Consider the following 8478-nt stretch of genomic DNA (forward strand, 5'->3'; position numbering starts at 1 on the left):
CTATTGCTACAACACATCCAAACACCACCACAGCCACATCAGCACCAACATCTGCAGTCACCAGTACGTTTTTCTAAAGATGGAGACGGAGCATTCCATAACTAGTTGTTATCACATTTGACATCTCTGTTTAACACACATAAGTATGATTTCTTTTTCTTTTTCAGATTCAACAACAGTTAATACAACACCAACAACTGGAACAAGTAAGTGCTTAGAAATGAGTGTTATAGTATAAAGTACAATACTTGATCTGAGCTCCACTTTACTCGAGGTCAAGGGAATTATTCATGACACATAAATAAAAGCATTTCATAGTAAAATCCCGTCATGGCATCTTTATAAATTACGAATTTTACTTTATTGAAATGTCAAAGAGTTTTATCTGGAAACTGTAACAGTTTAAATATGGTAATATATTTGGGTTTTTATAGTCAGCAACAACAGATGATTAAATAATGTCAAATAATAATACAAATTGCAGACTCAACACTATTTGCTTACAACAAATCTAAGCACTACAACACCTTCAATTTCTAAATCACCTCTTGTCATGAGGACTTTTTCTAATTTATCTAACTAAATGAACTAATTAGTAAATTACATGTGTTTCCTGCTGTCTCTGTTAGTTCGTTAGTGTTATTCTGTGGTAATGGGAAATCTGGACCCTTTAACCCTTTATGCTGAAACGCTCAAAGTTGATTTGTGGTTGTTCAGATTTGTTGTAAGCAAATGTAGCAATTGTTACACATAAATACCTAAAACAATTGTCCCAGTATAAAAATCACACAACACCAAATACTGCAACAAGAAAGTGCTGACAAATGATGTGCCATACCTGTAGTATGGGTAGTGCACCATAGGCTCCTGTGGCGCGGCCTAAGATTTTGTCCTTGATGGCATTGTTTCCCCCAATACTACTTCTACTTTTAAAATTGAAGTAGTTTTGAAACCAGTACTTTTACACTTTTAAACTTTTTAAACCCTAGTATCTATACTTTTACCTGAGTAGTGAATGTGAATACTTTTCAGACCTCTGATTACAACTCTGGTTTGGTTGGAATAAATCCTTAATTTGCCCAATTATATTTGGAATTATGCTGGATTTACATCCAGCATAATTCCAAATATAACTACTAAAAGTACTGGAAGTAATGGAGTCTGGTGAGTTTAGCGATAATGATTTTGGAGTTGTTTTTGTTTCTGGTTAACCAAAATCTTTAACAAAAAGCTCTGAAGGGATCCTTTTCATAATGTTGTCGGACACTTGGCAAAAACTCTTGCTCTTCAGTTACAGTGGTCTTGCTCTATATTTGACCAATTTAAAGATTCTTACATTATTCCCTTAAACACCAATAGGGTCCAGGTTGAAAAACGCAGAAATCATCCTCTAAGGTTATGCAAAACACTATGTTGTGTTATTCAATTCAATTCAATTTTATTTATAGTATCAATTCATAACAAGAGTTATCTCAAGACCCTTTACAGATAGACCACACTCCAGAATTACAAGGACCCACAGTTCTAGTAGTTTCCTCCAGGCGCAACAGTGCGACAGTGGCGAGGAAAAACTTCCTTTTAGGCAGAAACCTCGGCAGACCCAGACCAGGCTCTTGGTAGGCGGTGTCTGACGGGCCGGTTGGGGTTAGAATGAAGAGTGGCAATAACAAAATAGAAAAAATTAGTAGTTTGTAGCAGTTCTTTGTAGTAGTTCATGGCATAGCGGACGCTGTGCGGCATTACAAGGCAGCAGGACGTAGCAGGACGTAGCGAGCACCGCAGTGTAGCAGTTGAACATGGCATCACAGAACGTGTAGCGGGACCATGGCGATAGCTGCTACCCTGATTTCGGAGCTCTCTGATCCAAGGGAACATGCGGGGGAAAAAGAACATAAGGACTCCGGGGAATGACTCCCCAGAGCTAGTTTAGTAACAAGCATTTCTGGGACATGGATGCACATAAATGAAAGATGGAAAGATAGAGGAGAGAGGAGCTCAGTGTATCAAATAAGTCCCCAGCTGTCTAAAATTACAGCAAACCAAGAGAGACGAGGTAAAGAGAGCTCCAGCCCGCCGGGCTAGAACTTCCCAACGGATCGGGCTGTATGCCAAGTCTCCCTTTAGTTCTATTATATCTTGATATGATAGATAAATCTGAAAACTATGGGACTAGCTACTACTCCCTAACAATATTCGATTCTATGCCCAATAGTGTATCAAAATAAGTCCCGCTGTCTAAAACTATTATTACAACAAAACCAAGAGACAAGGTAAAGGAGCTCCAGCCCGGCCGGGCCAGAACTCCCCCAACCGGATCGGGCTGTATGCCAAGTTCCCTTTAGTTATATATATGATAGATAAGAAAACTATGTGACTAACTACTACTCCATAACAATATTCGATTCTATGCCCTACTATAAGCCTTTAATCAAAAGGAAATCTTAAGCCTACTTAAACTTGTGGAGACGGTGTCTGCCTCGGACCCAAACGAACCTGGTTCCACAGGAGAGGAGCCTGATAGCTGCAACGCTCTGGCTCCGTTCTACTTTTAGAGACTCTAGGAACCACCAGTAACCCTGCATTCTGGGAGCGTAGTTCTCCCCAGGGTTGAGGTACTATAAGCTCTTTAGTATAGATGGAGCCTGACCCATGAAGAGCTTTGTAGGTGAGAAGAGGATTTTAAATTCTCATTCTAAATTTTACAAGAAGCCATACAGAGAGCCTAAAACAGGGAAACGTTGATCTCTTTCCTGATTCCCGTCAGAACACGTGCCGCAGCATTCTGGAGCAGCTGATGAGTCTTTATGGATTTTTTCGAGCAGCTGATAGGAAAGAATGCAGTAATCCAACCTAGAAGTAACAAATGCATGGACTAATTTTCTGCATCATTTTTAGACAGGATATTCTGATTTTGCAATATTACGTAGGTGAAAAAAGGCGATCCTTGAAATTTGCTTTAAGTGGGAATAATAGAGACATGTCCTGATCAAAGATGACTCCAAGATTCTTCACTGTTGGTGCTGGAGGCCAGGCTGGTGCTGGAGGCCAGGGTGATGCTCCACTCAGCAACAGTTATCTTGGCATAATCGTCACGGAGGTGCTTTGGTGTCCGGAGCCAATAACTTCAGTTTTATCTGAGTTTTAACATTGAGAAAATGTCACACTGGTCATCCAGGTTTAATATCCGAAGCACGTTTGAAGTTTAACTACTGATTAGTTTCATTTCCGGCTGATTGATAGATATAATTGATATACTCCTCTGCATAACATCAAAGTTATGATGTTTCGCATAAACTAATACTGCCTAGAAAGATATTATAAAGGATAAGCGAAAGGACCTTCTGCTCTTCACTCCAACTCATTTCTTTTTTCTCTCCTTCGTCCTTAATTAGCCTTTTTCCCTACTCTTTGTTGAAGATCCTTGTGGGACTCCATGACTAACCTTGGCGTGCAGAGGATTCATCGTAACATTAACAAACTGAGATCGATCTGATAAATAAGACTAAACCCTTAGAGCAGTCCCTTTAATGCCAATTAAATGTTCCAATCTCTGTAATAAGAATATATGGTCAATGGTATCAAATGCAGCGCTAAATCTAAAACACAAGTACAGAGATAAGTCCTTCGTCTGACAATTAGGAGGTCATAGTAATTTTCACAGTGCTGTCTCTGTGCTATATGAACTCTAAATCCTGACTGAAATCCTCAAATAAGCTGTTGCTATGCAGAAAGCGGCACAGCTGTTTGGCGACTGCTTTCTCAAGAATCTTAGAGAGAAATGGAAGGTTGGATATAGGTCTATAGTTGGCTAAAACATCTGGATCAAGGTTTGGCTTTTTCAGAAGAGGTTTAATTACAGCTACTTTAAAGTACTGTGGTACATAGCCTGTTAATAAGACAAAATTGGTTATATTCAGTAGTGAAGTGTTGACTAATGGTAAAACTTCTTTAATGCCTAGTCGGGATGGATCTAAGAGCAGGTTGATGGCTTAGATGAAGAATAATTGAATTAAATTGATAAAGATCAAGTGAAGCAAAGCAGTCAAAACATGTATCTTTTACAGCTGTTTCTAGGTTCCTGAGTTTAGAGATAAGCCAGTTAAAGGAGGTCTTGGAATTTGCTTTTTAATAGTTATAATTATATTGAAGACACTCATAAAGTCGTTACTACTAAGAGCTATGGGAATACTTGGCTCAGTAGAGGTGTGACTTTGTTAGCCTGGCTACAGTGCGAAAAGAAACCTGGGTGTGTCATTTTCCTCTACATGACGAGTAGTACGCTGCTCTGGCATTACGGAGGGCCTTCCTAGACCTTTTTAGACTATCTTGCCAGGTTAAACGAGAGTTTTCCAGTTTGGTGGAGCGCCAGATCTTCTCAAGTGTTTTCGATATTTGCTTAATGCGGTAGTTTCAGTGTTATACATGGAGCAACGTTTTTTTTATATCTTCTTTTTTAGAGGGGCACAGAGTCTAGAGTCATTCGTAGCGAGCCGTCTGGCACTATCAACAAAATGATCGATTTGGGAGGGACTAATAGCACGGAGTCCTCCGATACTGTGGGACTTGGTAATGAATTAAATGCTAACGGAATCGCCCTTAAATTTAGCTACAGCACTATCAGATAGACATCTTGTATAGGATGTTTTGCCTAACGGCGTGTAGTTCAGCAGTATAAACCAAAATGATCAAACAGTGGTCAGAAAGGAAGGGATTGTGGGAACACTATTAAAGTTCAATTTCACAACCATACACCAGACAAGATGAGGGTGTGGTTAAAACGGTGTAGTCGGTGTATGTACATGAGAGAAGCCAATAGAATCTATAGAGAGATAAACGCAGTGCAAGGCTATCATTCTCAATGTCCATGAATATAAATCCCCTACAATAATAACTTTGTCCGTTTTTAGCACTAGGTTCGATGAAACTCTGCAATTCGGATACAAATTCAGAGTATGGACCAGGTGCTCGGTACCCATAAAAAATAGAACGGTTGCATGATCCAACAAGTGGTGTGAAAGATTAAGAACAAGACTTCAAATGAGTTATAATTTAGTTTAGGTTAGAGCTATTAGTAGACTAGAATCAAAGATAGCTGCAACACCACCTCTCGGCCTGCGCCTGCAGGAATGTGAGTTAATATGACTGGGGGGGGTGGATTCATTTAGACTAACATATTCTCCATTACCCAGCCAGGTTTCAGTAAGACAAAATAAATACATATTAGAATCTGATATCAATTACTTTACTAGTACACCTTAGAAAGAGAGATTGATGTTTAAGAGTCATCATTTAATTCTCCTATTCTTTTGAACTATTGCACTTGTGGTTTTAATTGTTATGAGGTTTTCATGCACAGCTCCTCTTCTGTTACCTTTGATTTAAATAATTTAATGGTCGGGGGCAGCACACGTCACTATGGATTTTTACTAGGTAACACCTGGAATAAAGGAGCAGAGGAGTGTGTTAGACTGGGTCCTGCCTCCTGGTCCCAACTATGGATTGTAAGGATTAGGTCCACCAATAAACTTGTCAATGTTTCTAGAAATGAGAGCTGCGTCCTACTCCCAAGTGAGGTAATGCCGTCTTCCGACGATCAGACCAGTCCAAAGACTGCCAGTGATCCACCAAGCCCATCATATCTGGACACCACCTCGATAGCCACGGCGAAATGATGTACATGCGGCTATACATGTCATCGCTGGTTAGATTTGGCAGGGGTCCAGAGAAAACTACGGTGTCCGACACTTGACTTCGCGTATGTACACACTATTGATATACACTTACATCTAGTATACCTCCGAGCCGAACGGAGTCATTAACGCCAACGTGAATAACAATCTTGCTGTATTTAGTTTATCCTAGCCAGCAGTTTCAGATAAGACTCAACGTCGCCCGCTCTAGCCCCGGGAGCACTTAACTCTAGGCCGCCGGCTTCGCTAACTTCACGTTCCAGAATGGAGTGCCGATAACCAGAGTTGGTTTCTCAGCGGGGGGTTGTGATGGGGAAAATCTGTTAGAAACGCTAACAGGCTGGTGGCGGTCGCCGTCTTGGAAAGCTTACGACTGTTCTTCCTCGTCCTGCACAGTCACCCAGGGACTATGTCCTGGCTGCTCTGGAGTGTCGCGACAGGCTACCAGAGGTAACTCAGGCCCAGGCCGGCCCGCCGACTACGCCGGGGGGGGGTTAGCTACAGTAACTGACGACTGATCTGTCATGGTGGGATCCGGACTTCTTACTCACTAAGCCTCGCCTCCACGTCCACAAAAAAATACCTTGTTACACACGCCATCACCGCTAAAGAATGCAGAGGAGTAACTAAACATCTCACACATCGAGCAGGAGAAGTCGGAGAGGGGGGACATAACTAACTGCTAGGTTAAAGTCGTTAGCAGCTAAGCTAAAGTACGGTAGCGTTAGTACCAAGGTTAAAACAGCTGTTATTTAACAAAAGTGCGCTAAAAAATGAGAAAGATATGTGAGTGCTTAGGCAGAACTGCTATAAGAATAAGTGTTTAGCGGACAGTTAGCCGCTGTAATAGCAAATCTAACAAACTGAACTGGTATGTCGTGAGCAGCAGAGCTACCAACACGCAACCAACACACAGGCACAGGAAACGGAAATGAGTCAGGTACGCTTACCGTAATGCCTCGAGTCTGCAGTAACACATGGGTAAACAGATTTTTGTCACCACTCCCAGCTGCTGCCGCCTGCTCTCGTCCACTTTACAGGCAAGGGGCAGTTCATCTCAAACGAGCCTCACATTATGTTATAACAAAACCCACTGCTGTGACGCAGTATTATTTCGGATTATAGTATAATGATTAGAAACTATAAATTCTGTGTTATGTTTGAACTGATGCATTGTCAGCTGTTACTGTAACACAGTTACCTCCCTACCAGAGGTTAATTCTACCCCCCAGTTACCTCCATACCAGAGGTTAATTCTACCCCCCAGAGGTTAATTCTACCCCCCAGTTACCTCCATACCAGAGGTTAATTCTACCCCCTAGTTACCTCCATACCAGAGGTTAATTCTACCCCCTAGTTACCTCCATACCAGAGGTTAATTCTACCCCCAGTTACCTCCATACCAGAGGTTAATCTACCCCCAGTTCTTTCATAACAGAGGGTTAATTCTACCCCCAGTTACCTCCATACCAGAGGTAATTCTACCCCAGTTACCTCATACCAGAGGTAATTCTACCCCAGTTTACCTCCCTACAGAGGTAAATTCTACCCCCAGTTACCTCCATACCAGAGGTAAATTCTACCCCCAGTTACCTCCACACCAGAGGTTAATTCTACCCCCCAGTTACCTCCATACCAGAGGATAATTCTACCTCCAGTTACCTCCTACCAGAGGTTAATTCTACCCCATTTCCAACCACAGCTACTAGTACAGAGGCTACAACTCTTTCTACCACTGTCTCCACTATCAACACCTGCATCCACAGCAGCGCTTCCAGGTATTCTTTTATTAAAGGCACTATGGATCGCTCTATAACAAATAATTTCTTATTATCGATTACCTTACATCAGATGTTTTAAACACCACTTCCCTGTTGTAATGTTTGGTGGCCATCAGAACTGAGGGTCAAAGTTTCAAAATCAAACATGTTAGGATTGCTAACAAGTACAATGACATGAGTAGAATTTCAGGCATTAAAGCCTTACATGCACAAAAAAGATTTTATTACCCCATACATTTGGCTTCAGAGTGCATTGATTTCTTGAGTCAGTTCTTGAGCCGGTCTGTGGAGCTCCACATTTCTTTTCTACAGTATAGGGCTGTCAAAAGCAGCAAAATTATTAAGTTTGAATTTATTTGAATATCTATTTGTGGGCATTAGGCACACAGGAAATCAAAACCAATTCAATGGTGGACATAATTAATAATAAACATATATTATTAAAGATCTACAGACACAGTACTACTAACATTAACTAATAAAATAAGGGTGTATACTGTAAAAATCTTAATTTAAACACCTTAGCCTTCTCTCCCTGTCTCTCTGGAGAGGGCCTTTACACGGCCCTTGGTCTACCCTGAAGGGATCTTTGTGTTAGCAAGCCGTCCCAATGCTTCTGTCTATGCACATGTAGGGGGGGGCAGCCAAGACCCCGCTAGAATGGGTGAGGTAGACAACTGCTGCTCTATTACAGTACGACATTAAGACCACTTGACATGCAAATAAAAAAAAACATATAAGGCTGTAATGTCTTAAACTGTACTGCACATTTTTCACACTTTCCTTCGGTTATAAGGTAAGGCCGCCTGTTCTGTACAGCACATTCCAGCAACAGGGCAATGATTAAAAAGTAAAAGTTACAGTGCACTACAAGAAGTTAAACATTAAAGAGCAGTTCAAAACAGTCAGCGGTTAGCGCAATGACTATTTTGTGGAAACCCAGACTTTCTTGACCAATCAGGTTGCTCTAAACAGAACAGAACAGAACCACATGTCTTTACCATCTC

The 8478-nt window shown here is 41.2% G+C and overlaps 1 protein-coding gene across 1 annotated transcript in view; it reads left to right on the forward strand.

Annotated features, from left to right (window-relative positions):
* LOC116706586 (adhesion G-protein coupled receptor F1) overlaps window positions 1-8478 on the forward strand; it is a 17187-nt gene that overhangs the window by 402 nt on the left and 8307 nt on the right. The window contains exon 2 of the mRNA XM_032543513.1: window positions 168-206. The gene's annotated coding sequence lies outside the window, so the exon portion shown is untranslated. The remainder of the gene's footprint in view (window positions 1-167; window positions 207-8478) is intronic.

The sequence above is a fragment of the Etheostoma spectabile genome, chromosome 18 (assembly GCF_008692095.1).
Source record: "Etheostoma spectabile isolate EspeVRDwgs_2016 chromosome 18, UIUC_Espe_1.0, whole genome shotgun sequence".
NCBI lineage: Eukaryota > Metazoa > Chordata > Actinopteri > Perciformes > Percidae > Etheostoma > Etheostoma spectabile.